The sequence below is a fragment of the Ursus arctos genome, unplaced genomic scaffold (assembly GCF_023065955.2).
Source record: "Ursus arctos isolate Adak ecotype North America unplaced genomic scaffold, UrsArc2.0 scaffold_3, whole genome shotgun sequence".
Lineage (NCBI taxonomy): Eukaryota > Metazoa > Chordata > Mammalia > Carnivora > Ursidae > Ursus > Ursus arctos.
Genome location: NW_026622985.1, coordinates 1,033,451 through 1,052,253, shown reverse-complemented (window position 1 = coordinate 1,052,253; position 18,803 = coordinate 1,033,451). Strand labels below are relative to the sequence as shown.

At 38.3% G+C, this 18,803-nt stretch overlaps 1 protein-coding gene and 1 non-coding gene across 2 annotated transcripts in view; both read left to right on the top strand.

Annotated features, from left to right (window-relative positions):
- Positions 1-18,803, top strand: part of LANCL2 (LanC like glutathione S-transferase 2) — a 51,897-nt gene that overhangs the window by 8,084 nt on the left and 25,010 nt on the right. The window lies entirely within an intron of this gene.
- On the top strand, positions 17,002-17,104 carry LOC113267375 (U6 spliceosomal RNA). Its single transcript, XR_003320745.1, has one exon. It is a non-coding gene; the product is annotated as a U6 spliceosomal RNA (small nuclear RNA).

The window sequence follows — 18,803 nt, the reverse complement described above, 5'->3', positions numbered from 1 at the left end:
GTTTTGGGATTATAATTATAAGACTTGAATTTAAAATTTTTCTTCTTTGAAAATGGTAAAGTTTTATGCCCTTTAAATGAAATCTTGAACTTCTTCAGTGATGAGATGCTTTGGAGTTTTATTCCTAAAGAAATCTTTTCTGCTTGAAGTTTGATATGTAGTGTATCATATTTTTATAGCATTATTTATTTGACCTCATACATGGGTATCTATGAAAACACGTAATAAGAGAAAACTTGCCCTAGGCCATTTTTTTTGTTTGCCTTCATTGCTTTGGTCTTTGGGACAAGCTGCAGATGTGATTTCTCCATTATGCATAAACTGCTTAACCTACTGCTTGTACTCATTTGACTCATTTGTACACATAAAAATTTTGATTTTGAATTTAGTGATAATTATTAAATAAGCAACCTGTAATACACATTACATCAAAAAACTTAATTTCAAAATTAACTTGCCTTAATAAATCTTTACCTTCTTATTATTTTACCATATAGCCAGAACATTGTAATAACTGTTTAGGGAGTATAAAAGAAGTAAAAGACCTTCTTCCGAGAGATTAGACTGCAGTATGATTACTGCTAATAACAATTTACTTATCAATTTATAGCCCGTGTTAAAAGTTTTTATCGTTCATTCAATGAACAGCATAGACATAAGTATACATGCTAGCATTACTGAGAAGTGATGCCTTCTTTTGCAGTGTACAACCAAACGTGATGGCCCTCATCTTTTTTTGTGTGTTCATTTTTATATTTATTTCTGTGATACTTTATTTGTATTTGCCTATTAGGAATACAACATTTACATAATCACATTAAAATTAAATTTTTCAATCTATTAAACCCAGAAAGACGTGGAGCCAAAGAAATTTACCTTAAATGTAAATTTAGATAATTTTAGCTAACTTGAGTTAAAATGCAAAGAAGGATTTTTAAAAAATACTTTATTTGTTTATTTTAAAGAGAGAGAGAGCCTGCGAGTGGGGAAAGTGCAGAGGGAGAGAGAGAGAATCTCAAGCAAACTCCCCGCTGAGTGTAGAGCCTGACACAGGGCTCGATCTCTGAGATCATGACCTGAGCCAAAACCAGGAGTCAGATGCTTAGCTGACTGAGCCACCCAGGAGCCCCAAGATAATTTTAGCTAACTTGAAGTAAAAAGCAAAGAAGGATATTTTTATTTTTATTTATTTATTTATTTTAAGATTTTATTTATTTGAGAGAGGGAGAAAGAGCATGAGCTGGTGGGGAGGGGCAGAGGGAGAAGGAGAAGCAGACTCCCCACTGAGCAGGGAGCTCAGTACAGGACCGGAACCCAATGCAGGACTCAATCCCAGGACCCAGAGATCATGACCTGAGCTGAAGGCAGACGCTCAACCTGACTGAACCACCCAGGTGCCCCAAGAAGGATATTTTTAAAGGAAAAATAACATAGTTATTATTAGCACAGATTTCCCCTAAAAAGTCTTTTACTTAAAACATTTCTTGTTGAAGTAGGGGTTTTATGTCCATGATTCTAAATTAGCTATGCATCAGAAACACTCAGAGGGTTTTATAATAAACAACATATTACCAGCCTTCGTCCCAGAATGATTACATGGGGATCTCTGGTGGAGGCGTCCAAGCATTAGTATTAAAAATCCCCATTTGTTGTCATCCTTTGGAATCAATGATAGAGCCGTCATGGAGGTATTTGGTGTGAATGGTTAAACATAATATTTAGGGCTTTGGGATTCAGGTAGCATTGTGGAATCTACTTACACCAATACCTCCTATCTTTTCTCCTAAAACTGTACAGTACAAGAATGAATGAAGCACCCACAACCTTTTTTTTTTTTTTTTAGCAAAATTGTGAGATAGAGAATACACCAAATAAAAATGTATGAAAAACAAATAGAATCCAGAACAACGGTAGAAAGCGACAGTGGTGTCCAGGTGAGGAAGCCAAATGACCCATGGGTGGCAAAATGTGTTCTGCAATTCCCCCTCTCCCAAATCAGTAAATAATTATTCTCAGAAGGATGAGACCACCGTCAGGGGGAGTTTTTGAGGGCATATCTGATGAACACGAAGTGGGCAAGAAAGAGAGGCAGAAGAAAATGGTATGGAGAGCAGCATACAGGGAACAGAGGTTATAGAAATTTTTTAAACAGCATTATTCTAAAGGGGATTATCTTATGAGGCAGAAACTTCATCCCTGGTGGTACTGGCTAATAGTGTAGTCAGAAAGGAAACGTCAGTGGTAGGAACCCTCGTGAAACAAATAAGGGTATGGGAATCAAAGGAAATCTGGTCACCACAAGTCACCATATACAAATAAACTGTCACTTAGTAAGAAGAGGATGCCGTGAGATTAAGAAAACTGGGAAAGCTATCCTAACACTTTCCCTCTTTTAGCGAGTCTTCCTGTTAAGAGTTTATTCAAGAAATTCACCTAATTCAAACATAAGAAAAAATTCAGTTGTATACATAATATTAGAAAAAAAGGAATATCAAATTTTGTCAGTGGAAGAAGAAAAAAACACCAGGAAAATGCCATTACAATGTGGAGAAGAATTACAGCATTTTCAACATTAATTTTGGAACTTAATTAAGCAATTGTGTCACAACCAGAAATAAAGGAGGGACCCAGAAAAGAGACGGCAGGACAGTGAGATGATGTGGAATAAGAACTGAAAGAACACAGAAAAGAAATTGAAGGACAAGGGAGAATCACTTCAGAAATAAAGTCCAAATGATGAGGGGCTGAGGAAAGAACTGACACTACAGAAAGCACGACAATACCATAAAAACGAAAAAACATAAAATGAAGAGAGAGCTCTGGTTTCTGGTATGGGATGTGATGAGTTTAGAAGTTATCACTGCATCCTAAGAAGTAAAAGCTGAACAGACTGAGAGAGTAGCAATTCTGAGATCCATTAGTGAAGTGAGGTCATAGGGCAAATGTCTGCAGCGAAAATAGGAGAGACAGGCAGGGAGGCAGAGAAAATCACAGTTCGCTGGAGCAGAGATCCATGCTCAGGGGCATCCCTGGGAACCAGTGAGGGGGTGAGAAATTTAAACTTTAATTGATGAATTGCTAGAGGCTGAGTGTGAACCATTAGGAGAGTAAAATGCCTTTAGATGGACCCAGTTATAAGGACCCTTCTTCACTTTTTCAAGTTTAACTCCGGGCGTTCTCTCAGGTTCTCACTGTAGTTATTGGAGAAAAATCCCTTTGTGCTTCTGGAAGGGGGAGGAAAGAGGAACAGTTTTGCAATATGCCAGAGCATTCTGTTTCTCTTCACAAGACTGACCCTCAGGAGAAACTGTTTTACCAGAGCCTAGCCTACTGGAGTTTTATTGAAGCCAGACTTCCCTGGGGGAAGGGAAATACCTAAGTCCACCCTGCTGTGGCTGGGCCTTCCACGTGGGAGAAGGGAAGTGCCCAACTCCAGCCACCTGTAATGATGCTGTCCAACCTACAGGATGAAAACACTGAGAAGCACTAGGAAAGGTCATAGTCCAGGGGCACACCGAAAACTGAGACCTAATCATAGGACCGTAGAATGCTTCTACTCCCCTATTCCTTACCACCACATCAGTAAAGGACTGGTTACAGCAGTTTCTTTTACCCAGTACATTATGTCCATCTTGCAATGAAAATTTACAAGGAATACTAAAAGGCAAAAAAGTAAAATAGAATTAAAACAGTTTGAAGTGACTAAGTAAACATCAGACCCAAAATCAGATATGGCAGGAATGTTGACATTATCAAACTAGAAATTTTCAAATACTATGATTAATAATGCTAAGGATTTTGGTGGAAAAAGTAAAAAAAAAAGTTTTGATAGGGATTGCATTAAATATATAGATTGCTTTGGGTAGTATAGACATTTTAAGACTATTTGTTTTTCCAATCTATGAACATGAAATGTCTTTCCATTTCTTTTTGTCATATTCACTTTCATCAGTGTTTTATAGTTTTCAGAGTATAGGTCTTACACCTCTTTGGTTAGGTTTCTCGTAGGTATCTTATTATGTTTGGTGTAAACTGTAAATGGGATTCATTTCTTAATTTCTCTTTCTGCTGCATCTTTATTGGTGTGTAGAAATGCAACAGATTTCTGTACATTGATTATGTATCCTGCAACTTTACTGAATTCATGTATTAGTTCGAGCAATTTTTTGGTGGAGTCTTAGGTTTTCTATATAGAGTATCGTATCATCTGGAAATAGTGAAAGTTTGATTTCTTCCTTGCCGATTTGGATGCCTTTTATTTCTTTTTGTTGTCCAATCGCTGTGGACAGGACTGGGATTCTAGTACTGTTAAATAACAGTGGTGAGAGTGGACATCCTTGCCTTGTTCCTGACCATTAAGGAAAACCCCTCAGTTTTCCCCATTGTGGATGATATTAGCTGTGGGTTTTCCATAGATGGCCTTTATTTTGAGGTATGTTCCCTTTAAAACTACTTTGCTGAGGGTTTTTATCATGAATGGGTGTGCTTTGTCAAATGCTTGTTCTGCATCTGTTGAGAAGATCATATGGTTCTTATCCTTTCTTTTATTAATGTGACGTATCATACTGATTGGTTTGCAAATATTCAACCACCCTTACAAGCCAGGAATAAATCTGACTTGGGGTGAACGATTTTTTCGTCTTGTTGGATTAGGTTTGGTAAGATTCTCCTATGAAACCACTGGTCCTGGACTTTTGTTTGTCAGGAGGTTTTTGATTACTGTGATTCAGTTTCTCTGCTGGTTATGGGTCTGTTCATATTTTCTATTTCTTCCCGTTTCAGTTTTGGTAGTTTATAAGTTTCTAGAAATTTATCCATTTCTCCCAGATTGTTCAATTTGTTTGGTGTGTAGATTTTGTAATAGTTTGTATTTCTGTGGTATTATTTGTTATTTCTCCTCTCTCATTTCTGATTTTATTTATTTGGATCCTTTCTCTTTTCTTTTTGATAAGGTTGGCTGGGGGTTTATCAATTTTATTAATATTTTCAAAGACCCAGCTCCTGGTTTCATTGATCTGTTCTATTTTGTTTTTTTTTAGTTTCTGTATCATTTATTTCTGCTCAAATCTTTATTATTTCCTTTATTCTGCTGGCTTTAGGCTTCATTTGTTTTTGTTTTTCTAGCCCCTTCAGTTGGATTATGTTGTTTCTTTGAGATTTTTCTTCCTTGAGGTAGACCTATATTGCTATATACTTCTCTCTTAGGACAGCTTTTGCTGCATCCTAAAGGTTTTGGACTGTTATGTTTTAATTTTCATTTGGTTCCATGTACTTCCTTGATTTCCTGGTTCACTCATGCATTGCTTAGTAGCATGTTGTTAAACCTCAATGTATTTATGGTCATTTGAGATTTTTTTCTTCAGGTTCACTTCTAATGTCATAGTGTTGTGGTCAGAAAAGGGGCATGGCATGACGTCAGTCTTTTTGTGTTTGTTGAAGCCTGTTGTGTGATCTAAAACATGAACTATTCTGAAGAATATTCCACGTGCATTCAAAAAGAATGTGTATTCTGCTGATTTAAAATGCAGTGTTCTGAATATATGTGTTAAATCCATGTGGTCCAGTGTGTCATTCAAAACCATTGTTTCCTTGTTGATTTTCTGTTTAGATCATCTGTCCATTGATGTATGTGTGATGTTAAAGTCTCCTACTATTGTATTATTAATTAGCTGCTTTCTGTTTCTTATTAATTGTTTTACATATTCGGGTGCTCCCATGTTGGGTGTATAAATATTTACACTTATTCTGTCTTCTTATTGGATTGTCCCTTTTATGATTATATAGTCCCCTTCTTTTTTTTTTTAATTTCAATTTTAGTTAGTGAACATACAGTGCAATATTGGTTTCTGGAATAGAATTCACTGATTCATCACTTACATACAGCAACCAATGCTTATCTTTAATATCCATCACCCATCTAGCCCGTCCTCCCCTCGTTCCTCCCTCAACCCTCAGTTTATTCTTTATCGTTAAGAGTCACTTATGACTTGTTTCACTCTCCTTTTTTTCCTTACCCTGTCCCATATGTTTATTTGTTTTCTTACTTGAATTCCATATATCAATGAGATCATATGGTATTTGTCTTTCTCTGACTTATTTCACTTTGCATAATATGCTATAGCTCCATTCACATCATTGCAAGTGGTAAGATTTCATTCTTTTTAATGGCTGAATAATATTCCATTTTATATATAGTTATATATATGTCACATCTTTATCCATTCATCAGTTGATGGACATTTGGGCTCTTCCATATTTGTCTGTTGTTGATAGTGCTGCCATAAACATTGGGGTGCATATGCCCCTTTGAATCTGTATTTTTGTATCCTTTAGGTAAATATCTAGTAGTGCAATTACTTCCTCATAGGGGTACTTCTATTTTTAGCTTTTTGAGGAACTTCCAAACTGTTCTCCAGATTGGCTACACCAGTTTGCATTCCCACCAACAGTGCAACAGGGTTCCCCTTAATCGCATCCTCACCAACATCTGTTGTTTCCTGTGATGTTAATTTTAGTGATTCTGACAGGCGTGAGGGGGTGTCTCTTCATAGTTTTGATTTGTGTTTCCCTGATGATGAGTGATGTTGAGCATCTTTTCGTATGTCTGTAAGCCATTTGTATGTCTTCTTTGGAAAAATGTTCATGTCTTCCCATTTTTTTTCTTTTTTTTTTAATTTACAGTGAGAGAGTAGGAGTAGGAGGGGGCAGAAGGAGAGGGAGAGAGAATCCGAGGCAGAATCTATGCTGACCACAGAGCCTGAAGCAGGGCTTGCTCTCACAACCCTGGGACTACAATCAGAACTGAAACTGGAAATTGGACACTTAACCGACTGTGCCACCCAGGCATCCTGTCCTTTCCCCATTTCTTAACTGGAATATTTGTTTTTTGGGTGTTGAGTTTGATAAGCTCTTTATAGATTTTGGATACTAACCCTTTATCAGGCATATCATTTGCAAATATCTTCTCCCATTCTGTAAGCTGCCTTTTAATTTTGCTGATTGTTTCCTTTGCTGTGCAGAAGGTTTTATCTTGATGAATCCCAATAGTTCATTTTTGCTTTGTTTCCCTTGCCTCCAGCAATGTGTCTAATAAGAAGCTGCTACGGCTGAGTTCAAAGAGGTTTCTGCCTGTCTTTTCCTCTAGGATTTTGATGATTTCCTGTCTCACATTTAGGTCTTCCATCCATTTTTAATTTATTTTTGTGTATGGTGTAAGAAAGTGGTCCAGTTTCATTTCTCTCAATGTTGCTGTCCAGTTTTCCCAACACTATTTGTTGAACAGACTGTCTTTTTCCCATTGGATCTTCTTTCCTGCTTTGGCAAAAAGATTAATTGACCATGTAGCTGTGGGTTCATTTCTGGGCTCTCTATTCTGTCCCCTTGATCTATGCATCTGATTTTGTGCCAGTACCACACGGTCTTCGTGATTGCAGCTTTGTAAAATAGCTTGAAATCTGAAATACATGATACCTCCAGTTTTGTTTTTCTTTTTCAGAATTACTTTGGGTATTACTTTTCTGGTTCCATACAAATTTTGATATTGTTTATTCTAGCTCTGTGAAAAATGCTGGTGGTATTTTGATAGGGATTGCATTAAGCGTGTAGATTGCTTTGGGTAGCACAGACATTTTGACCATGTTTGTTCTTCCAATCCACAAGCATGGAAAGCTTTCCATTTCTTTGTGGCCTTTGCAGTTTATTTCATAAGTGACCTATAGTGTTCAGAATAGAAATCTTATATCACTTTAGTTAGATTTATTCCTAGGTGTCTTATTTTGGGGGGCAGCAGTTACACATGGGATCGATTCCTTGATTTCTTTTTCTGCTGCTTTGATATTGGTGTATAGAAATGCAATAGATTTCTGTGTATTGATTTTATATTCTGCAACATTGATGAATTAGTTCTAGCAATTTTTTGGTGGAGTCTTTCGGATTTTCTTTCTTTCTTTTTTTTTTTTTAAGATTTTATTTATTTGAAAGAGAGATAGTGAGAGCGAATGTGCATACAGAGTGAGAGGGAGAAGCAGACTCCCTGCTGAGCAGGGAGCCTGACATGGGACTTGATCCCAGGACCCCAAGATCATGACCCGAGCTGAAGGCAGACGTTTAACCAACTGAGCCACCCAGGTGCCCCGTCTTTCACATTTTCTACATAGAACATGTCATCTGCAAAGAGTGAAAGTTTGACTTCTTCCTTGCGATTTGGATACCTTTTCTTTTTGTTTTCTGATTGCTGATGCTAAGACTGCCAGTTCTATGTTAAATAGTAATGGGGACAGTGGAAATCCCTCTCTTGCTCCTGACAGTAAGGGAAAGGCTCTCAGTTTTTCCCCATTGAGAATGATATTAGCTGTGGATCTTCCATATATGGCCTTTATGATGGTGAGGTATGTTCCATCTATCCCTACTTTGTTGAGGGTTTTTATCCAGAATGGATGCTATATTTTGTCAAATGCTTCTTCTGCATCTACTGACAGGATCAGATGGTTCTCATCCTTTTATTAATGAGGTGTATCATGTTGATTGATTTGTGAATATTGAACCACCTCTGCAGCCCAGGAATAAATCCCCCTTGATCATGGAGAATAATTCTTTTAATGTACTGTTGGATTTGATTTGCTAGTATCTTGTCAAGAATTTTTGTGTCCATGTTCATCAAGAATATTGGTCTATAATTCTCCTTTTTAGTGGAGTCTTTGTCTGGTTTTGGGATTGAGGTAGTGCTGGCTTCATAGAACGAGTTTTGGACTTTTCCTTTCATTTCTGTTTTTGGAACAGTTTAAATATTAATTCACATGTAAATGTTTGGTAGACTTCCCCTGGGAATCCTTCTGTCCCAAGACTTTTGTGTGTTGGGAGATTTTTGATGACTGGTTCAACTTCTTTGCTCGTTATTGTTCTGTTCAAATTTTCTGTTTCTTCCTGTTTCAGATTTGGTAGTTAGTAGATTTCTAGCACTCTGTCCATTTCTTCCAGGTTGCCCAGTTTGTTGGCATATAATTTTTCATAGTATTCTCTTATAATTGTATTTCTGTGTTGCTGGTTATGATCTCTCCTCCTTCATTCATGATTTTATGTATTTGGGTCCTTTCTCTTTTTTGATAATCTGGCTAGGGATTTATCAATTTTATTAATTCTCTTGAAGAACCAGCTCTTAGTTTTGTTAAATTGTTCTACTGATTTTTTTTTTGTTTCTATATCGTTTATTTCTGCACTCATATTTATTATTTACCTTCTTCTGCTGGCTTTAGGCTTTATTGGCTGCTTCTTTTCTAGCACCATTAAGTGTAAGGTTGGGTTGTTTATTGAGACTTCTTGTTTCTTGAGGTATGCCTGTATTGCAATACACTTCCCTCTTAGGACTGTCTTTGCTGCATCCCAAAGGTTTTTGAATGTTGTCTTTTCATTTTCATTGATTCCATGTATTTTTTTTAAATTTCTTCTTTAATATCCTGGTTAAGCCATTCATTCTTTACTAGGATGTTCTTTAACCTCCATGTATTTGTGGTCTTTCCAAATTTTTTCTTGTTGACTTCTAGTTTCATAGCATTGTGGTCTGAAAATTTACATAGTATGAACTCAATCTTTTTGTACCTGTTGAGGGTTGATTTGTGACATGGTATGTGATCTATTCTGGAGAATGTTCCATGTACACTCAAAAAAAAATGTGTGTTCTGCTGCTTTATGATGAAATGTTCTGAAAATATATGTTAAGTTCATCTGATCCACCATGTTATTCAAAGCCATGGTTTCCTTGTTGATTTTCTGCTTAGATGATCTGTCCATTGCTGTAAGTAGGGTGTTAAAAGTCCCCTAATTTTATTGTGTTGTTATCAATGAGTTTCTTTATGTTTATTATTAATTGTTTTACATATTTGGGTGTTCCAGGTTGGGGGCATAAATATTTATAATTGTTAGATATTCTTGGTGGATATAGATCCCTTCATTATGATGCAATGCCCTTCTTCATCTCTTGTTACAGTTTTTATTTTAAAGTCGGTTTGTCTAAGTATGGCTACTCCCAGCTTTCTTTTGATGTCCATTAGCATGGTAGATGGTTCTTAATTTCTACCTGCAGGTGTCTTTAGATCTAAAATGAGTTTCTTGTAGGCAGCTTATAGATGGATCTTGGTTGTTTTTTTTTTTTATCCATTCTCATACCTCATGTCTTTTGACTGGAGCATTTAGTCCATTTACATTCAAAATGATTATTGAAAGATGAATTTCATGCCATTTTGTTATCTATGGAGTTGGTGTTTCTGGTGATGTTCTCTGGTCCTTTCCGGTCTTTTTTGCTTTTGGTCTTCCCCACCCCACCTCACCCCCAAAGATTCCCCTGTAATACTTCTTGCAGGGCTGATTTAGTGATCACAAACTCCTTTAGTTTTAGTTTGTCTGGGAAAGTCTTTATCTCTCCTATTCCGGTTGACAGTCTTGCTGGATAAAGAATTCTTGGCTACGTATTTTCTCCTTTCAGCACATTGTGTATTTTCTTCCACTTCTTTCTGGCCTGCCAGGTTTCAGTGGACATATCTGCTGTGAACCTGATGTGTCTCCCCTTTTAGGTTAAGGACTTTTTTCCCCCTTGCTGCTTTCAGGATTCCTCCCTGTTTGTGTATTTTGTGAATTTGACTATGAAATGCCATGGCGATGGCCAGCTTCTGTTGAATTTCATGGGTGTTTACTGTGCTTCTTGGATTTTGATGTCTGTGTCCTCCCCCAGATTAGGGAAGTTTTCAGCTATCATTTGTTCGAATAAACCTTCTGCCCTATTTTCTCTCTCTTCATCTTCTAGGACTCCTGTGATACAAATGTTATTACATTTTTGTAAGTTGCTGAGTTCCCTAAGTCTACCTTCATGGTCCATTACCTTTCTTTCCCTCTTTTTTTCAGCTTCATTTTTTTCCTAATTTTATCTTCTGTATCACTAATTTGCTCCTCTGCTTCATCCATCCTCATTTTTATGACCTCCATTTGGGATTGTGTCTTGGTTATAGCATTTTTAATTTTGGCCTGACTAGATTTTAGCTTTTTTTATCTATGCAGTGATTGTCTAGTGTCTTCTATGCTTTTTTTCAAGCCCAGCTAGTATCCTGATAACTGTTGTTTTAAATTCTAGTTCAGACATGTTATATCTGTATCAATTAAATCTTCGTCCATGAGTTGTACTACTTTTCTTTTGGGGTGAATTTCTCCATCTTGTCATTTTGGTCCAGAAAAGAAGAAAGAAAGAAAAAAAACCATAAAAGATAAAAATATAGAAAACAAAACAGAAATAAAAACAAGATCCTCAGTGTGTTTTGGTATGCTTGCTAAAAAAGTCTAGATCCCAACATAAAATAAATAAAATGAAATAAAAATAAACATATATAAATAAAATTAATATTAAAAAACAAAGAAGGAATTGAAAAATAAGAAAATAATTGTAAAATAATAATAAAATAAAGAAAATAAAAGTAAAAAGGCGTTTAGATCCTTTTTGTGCCTAGAGCTCAAGCTTTGCAGCACTCTATGATCAGGAAGCTTCGTGGATGTTGTTCGCTGGTCTTCTGGAGGAGAGGACTGCTGTGCCAATTCTCAGGCTGACTTGTTTCAGTGGAAATGCACCTCCAGGGCACAGGGGTGCAGGGCTTGCTGTAAGCAGCTCCAGCCTCCACTAAGTGGTGCTGTTTTCCTCCCTGAAGGCTTTCAGCACGTATGGGTAGGATGAATGTGGCAGTGTCCCACTTTCTAGCCTTGGAGGTGAAAGTTCACACCCACACTCTTCAGTGAGCCCTCACAAAAGAACAGTCAATCACTCTTGTGTCCCCTGTTTCCGTCAGAACCCTGCATTCACCTTGTCTATGTCAGGTTTTTTATCTTAGGTGCACAGCTGAGTTTCAAAACTCCAAATTTTATGGACTTCTCCAGTGCGGACCCACACTCTTCCATCCGGGGAGGGTTATCACCATGCTTTTGCCATTTGCTGCGCCATCCCAGGAAAGTGGTCACACAACCACCCAGCCTTTCTCAGTTGATGTCCAAACAAAGCAGAAGGCCGGCACCAACACTCTCTGTTCTCAGCTGGCTTCCTCGCTCCACTGCCTGGGAACAGTGCAGCACTTGGGCACCACCCACTCTTGCAACCCAGGGGGCCTTCAGACCATGGTGTCACACCTGGTATTCTGCCCCACTTCACCACCTGAGCACCTTTAAGCCTGGCACGTTCCCCACTGTAGCAGACTTCTACAAGGTCAGAGTTTGCTTACGGTACTTTGTGTTAGCTTCTGTAAGTAGGCTTCCTCCCTGCCACTGTATCCATAGCTGTACCTCTCCCGGTTCAGCTCCCCGCACCTCCTAACTTCCAAAAGATGGTCGCTTTTCTACTTGTAGACTTGCAGTTTTGTTCTCTCAGACTTCCGACTGATTTCTTGGGTGTTCAGAATGATTTGATAAATATCTAGTTGTGTTCAAGGGACAACACAAGCTTAGGGTCCCCCTACTCCTTTGCCATCTTAACTCCTCCCCTGTAGTGTCCTTCTATGTCTCTTGTTACAGTCTTTGGTTTAAAATCTAGTTTGTCTGATACAAGTATTGCTAACTCTGGCTTTCTTTTGTCATCTGTTTGCATGATAAATATTTCTCCATCTGCTCACTTTCAATGTGCACATGACTTTAGGTCTAAAGTGAGTCTTTTCAGAGGTGCCTGGGTGCCTCAGGCATTAAGCGTCTGCCTTTGGCTCAGGGCGTGATCCCGGCGTTATGGGATCGAGCCCCACATCAGGCTCCTCCTCTGGGAGCCTGCTTCTTCCTCTCCCACTCCCCCTGCTTGTGTTCCCTCTCTCGTTGGTGCGCTCTCTCTCTGTCAAATAAATAAAATCTTTTAAAAAAATTAAAAAAATAAAGTTGAGTCTTTTCAATTATCATATGGTTTCACTCGTGTGGAATATAAAAAATAGCGCAGAGGACCACAGGGGAAGGGAGGGAAAACTGAACGGGAAGAATCAGAGAGGGAGACAAGCCATTATAGACTCTGGACTCTGGGAAACAAACTGAGGGTCGCTGGAGGGAGGTGGGTGGGGGGATGTAGTAACTGGGTGATGGGTATTAAGGAGGGCACATGATGTGATGAGCACTGGGTGTTATATGCAACTAATGAATTATTGAACACTACATCAAAAATCAATGATGTACTATATGTTGGATAATTGAATTTAAATTAAAGTGAGTCTTTTGTAGGCGGCACATGATGAGTCTTGTTTTTTTATGCATTCTGTTACTCTATGACTGTGGATTGGAGCATTTAGTCCATTTACAAATATTCAGAATAATTATTGATAGATATGTATTTAGTACCATTTTATTTCTTGTTTTGTCATTCTTCCTGGAGATTTTTTTTCTGATGTTTTCTTGTCTTTTTCAATTTTGGTCTCTCCTTTTCACTCAAAGAGTCCCCTTTAATGTTTCTTGCAGGGCTGGTTTAGTGGTCATGAACTCCTTTAGTTTTTGTTTGGAACCAACAAGTTTAGTTTTGTTTGTCTGGAAAATTCTGTATCTCTCCTTCTAGTGAATGATAGCTTTGCTTGTAGAGTATTCCTGGCTACATATTTTTCCCAATCAGTATGTGGAATATATCATTCCACTCCCATCTGGCTTGCCATGTTTCTGTTGAAAAAAATCTCCTGCTAGCTTTATGGGTTTTCCCTTGTAAGTTAAAGACTTTTTTTTGTCTTGCTGCTTTTAAGATTTTTTTCTTATCACTGTATTTAATTACAGTATGTCTTGGTATTGGTCTTCTTTTGTTGATTTTGTTGAGGGTTCTCTGTGCCTCCTGTATCTGGCTTTCTGTTTTCTACCCCAATTTAGGAACGTTTTCAGCTATTATTTCTTCAAATAAGTTTTTTTCCCTCTTTTCTCTCTCTTCTTTCTCTGGGACTCCTATAATAAAGATATTACTATATTTGATGAAGTTACTGAGTTCCCTAAATCTATTCTCATGTTACGTTATTCTCCTTTTTCTCTTTCATTTGGCTTCATTTCTTTCCATTACTTTGTCTTCTAGGTCATTAGTTTGTTCCTCTATTTCTTCCAGCATGCTGTTTATTTCATTAATTGTGTTTCTAATCTCTTTTATTGCACTCTTCATCTCTGATTGATTCTTTTTTAACTTTTATCTCTGTGGTAAGTATCTCACTGATGTCTTCTGTGCTTTGCGCCAAGCCCAGTGAGTATCCGTATGATCATTGCTTTAAATTCTCCATCAGACCTGTTACTTGTATCTGTTTCCCTTAGATCTCTGGCCATGGCCTTATCTCGTTCATTTGTGACAAATTCTTCTGTCCTCGTGTTTTATCTAAATCTCTGCCTTCTGTGTGTCAGAAAAGCCAGTTATGTCTCATGCTCCTGAATGGAATGGCCTTATGAAAAGTGTTCATGTACTGCCCAAGGCCTGGCACTTCAGGGAGTGTCTGTGGTGTGCTGCATCCACTCTATTGTCATTTTTATCTTCTCTGTCCTTCAGGCCAGTTGTTTGCAGAGGCTGTCCTTGCCTGCTGTGGACAGTGTTTGGGGCCTGGCCTGAATGAGGCAAGTGTTAGCTAGGAGACTGTCACCACCTCCACTGGAACTGAGGCCCTGCAAAACTCCCTGTTTGGGAGACATGGTGTGGGCATGAGTTTGTGGTGGTCTTTGGAGGAAGGGCCCTCTGCACTGAGACTGAAGGAAGTGTGACTGGAAGGGCAGTCTCACCAGAGTGCAGGGGTGTGGGGCTTCTTCGTGCAAAAAGTTAGGCAGCCAGTGTTTGCACTGCATTGCTTTCAGCAAGTGACTCTCTTTATGCTTTGGGTCAGGAGAGAGAAATGGCGCCAGCCAGCTCCTTTGTTCCTGGCAAGGCATCTCCTTGAATGCAGCTTTTCAGGGACATGTTCCAAGAAGAGCAAATAATCTCTGCACTGTTTGCCCCAGACACTCTTCAAATCACTGTTTCCACATGTCTCACCCTCAGGTTGTTTGCTTGCCTTCCTTCCAGGGTTTGCATAGTGCCCTCTGGGCTCTATTGCAGCCAAGTCTACTGAGCTTTAAAAGAACAGGTTTTAAGCCCCACTGGTTGCAAAAACTCACGAAATTTAGCCCCTCTCCTTTTCCAAGTCAGTGGCTTTGGGGAAATGTTCTTGTGCGTCCCCCTGTGTGCTCCTCTCTCTTGCCCTTCTCCACCACCTCTGCTCCCTCCCTCTCACAGTACTCATGATCCGTTTCTCCCCTAAACCATGTCTCTGCACTTCCTACCTCTTCGGTGTGGCCTCTTTTCTTCCTTTAAGTTTGGAGTTTGTTATTTCAGTCTTATGGTTGATTTCTGTATTTTTCAGATGAGGCAAGTCTAGGGTCTTCCAACTCTACTGCCATCTTTGAAACCCTAGGAGAGATGGAAATTCTAAGAAAGGATAAAACAGAAATGCTTAGAAATCAAATGTACTATAACAGAAATGAGGAAATCCTTTGATAGGTTTATTATAGATGAGACACAGTTAAGGAAAGAATTAGTGACCTTGAAAATGACATAGAAACTTCCAAAACTGAAAATGAAATTGAAAAAAAGTCTAAAAAACACCCAATAGAGAATATTCAAGTACTGTGGGACAATGACAAAAGGCATAACATATATGAAATGGGAATATCAGAAGGAGAAGGAACAGAGAAAAAAACAAGAGCAATATTTAAAGCAATAGTGACTGAGAATTTCTACAAATGAACATCAGACACCAAGCCATAAATCCAGGAAGCTCAGAGAGCACCAAATAGGATAGATGCCCCCTGCCCCAAAATAAACCTCCACAAGTAGACCAAAAACAAAAAACCTCACATAGGCATATTATACTCAAACTTCATAAAATCATAAATAAAGAAATAATCTTGAAAGACCAAAGGAAAAGAAAATGTCCTACTTACAGCAGAGCAAAAATAAGAATTACACCAGACTTTTTTTCAGCAACTATATAAGCAAGATGAGGGTGGAGTGAAGTATTTAAAGTACTGAGAGGAAAGAATCAGTGTCCTAGAATTCTGTAACCTGCTCAATTAACCTTAAAAAGTTAGTGAGAAATAAAAACCTCAAACAAAAATTAAGGGAATTTGTTGCCAGTAGACCTACCTGCAAGAAATGTTGAAACAAGTTACTTTGAGAAGGAAAATGATATAGATTAGAAAGTTGAATCTACATAAAGAAAAGAACAACGTCAGAGAATGAATAAGTGAATGTGGAATAATAATTTTTATCTTTTTATTCTTAATTGCTCTAATAGGTCAAAATATATGTTCAAAAGAACATTTGTATAAAATATTTGTTCCAAATAGTAACATTGTATTCAATCATGTATGTTTATATGGTATTTATATATGCTTAAATGTGTGTAATATATATAAGTAAACTGAACGACATCAAGATAAGAGGGACGAGAGGGAGGAATTAGGAATAGTTTGTTATTGTAAGGTGCTGGCTCTATCCTTGAAATGATACAGTGTGATCTGAGAGTGGAGTGGGGTTAAATAAGGAAAATCACATCATCATATCAATAAATGCAGAAAAACATTTGACAAAACCTACCACCTATTCTTGATAGAAAATCTCTGGAAACTTAGGAATAGTTCTATTTAGTGAAGAACACCCACAAAGAGCCTAAAACTACCATCGTCTTTAATGGTAAGACACTCGAAGCTTTCCTGCTAAGGTCAGCAACAAGACAAGAATGTTCTCTCTCACAACAGCTTTCAACATTGCACCAGAAGTTCTAACTAATGCAAGAAGACTGTAAAAGGAAATAAAAAGATATATAAACTGGGAAGGAAGAAATAAAACTGTCTTTGCAGATGACATGGTCATTCTATGTAGAAAATCAGAAATAACAAAAAAATCAATAAGCAGTTATTGTAAGTTTACAGGATATGAGGTTAATATACAAAAGTGAGTCACTTTCCCATGTAACAGCAATGAGGAAGTGGAATTTGAAATTAAAAACAATACCATTTGTGCTCATTTCGGCAGCACATGTACTAAAGTTGGAATAATACAGAGAAGATTAGTATGGCCCCCGCGCAAGGATGACACACAAATTCATGATGCGGTCCTTTAAAAAAACACAATACCGTTCATATTAGCACTCCCCCCAAGCAAAATAGTTAGGTATAAATTTACAAAATATGTACAAAGTCTGTGTGAGGTAAACTGCAAAATGCACAATATACCTGAAAGGCCCTCACCAGAAAAGATAATACAGATGTGAAGTAGGTACACGAAAAGATGTTCGACATCCTATGTTACTAGGAACTGACAAATGCAAGACCAGTACCAATTCCTGATGATTGTGGCATGCCAGAGCTTTCACTTACTGCTGGTGTATATTTGTATTCTGTTTCTTTTATTCTTAAAAATTTTGAAATAAACAGAAGATTATGCAGTGAGACTGAATGGGGACTTTAAAGGGTAACATAAAGTTGCTATCTGGCCCTTTACCAAAAAAAGGGTGGGGGGAACGGACAACCCTGTAGTCAAGGATCATAGCCGAGACATGATTGAGGGAACGCAGGCATACACTTATAGTGACATTGATTACTTTTAATTATATGGTAAAGATCCAAACAGAAGTTTGCAGACAGGAGAAGAAGGCACAGAAACATAAATGAGGTGGAGAAACCATTGAAACAGGAAATTTTAGAAGCCACGTTCCTTTTCACTGTGTATAAATTTATTTCACAATGTAAATGAAGTGGATAATTCTCTCTGAATACATAATCTACCAAACCTCACCCCTGAAGAGATGTAACATCTAAATAGACAAACTTCCAAATAAAAATGAGAATGTTGTTCAAGATCTACCCCCAAAATTTCACTGGGAAATTTTACCAAACCTTGAAAGAACAGGAAATCCCAAGGAGAATGGCATCAGCAAGATGGTGGAACAGGAGTTTTCTACCCTCTTTCTCCCAAAGAACACTGATTTTGGCAATCACACACAGATGCGGAGTACCTTTGTGGGACCCAGGAGTTGCAGAGAAGTTCAGCACACCATTGGGAGGACAAAAAAAAATTGAGACTGGGAACACTGAAGAGAGTAAGCAGAACAGTTTCACTTTTCCTATGTCACCCCATCGCCAAGGTGGCACAGCTCAGTGCCGAAGGATGAACTCAGCCTGCAGTTTCTCCTTCAGGGGAAAGTGAGAGCATTTGAGTGAGTTTCCTACTTCCCCAGCTATGAAGGACACTGTCAAAAACACCCACTTCTTTCTCACTCATTCAGAATACAGGGGTGATCTACATGACGGCAGGGCAGGGAGAGACTGGGAGCATAATAGGCAGTGTTCAGAACTCAACAAGGAACACAGGTCTTACTAACCACACATTCCATTAGGAAGCCTGGCCACAAGCTGCTGGGGATACTTAGCCTGCGAATCCCCCCATCTGAACCACGGGCATCTCCGACATTTCATTCTCCTTACGCACATGGTGCTCCACCCTGTAACTGCAGAGTCCAAGTCTTTGTGGACAGTTAGAATAAGTGGAAAGCCAGCTCAGCCCTGTAGAAGTGAAAGAGAGCCTATGAACTTGAGCATTTAGCACTGCTGTAGGGAAAGCAGCCAGGAGACTCGTAGCATGTAGCCTGGCTTTGTGGAATTAGGAGAAGGCATACAATCATAAGAATTCACTCCTAAGAGGAAACAATAATTTTGGAGTAGCATATTCATAGAGAAGGTATGATAGAGCCTCAGAATCCCTAGCAGGCATTTTTCCTCCCAGAGGCAGTCAATAAAGACTGTGGGGGAGGTGACTAGTT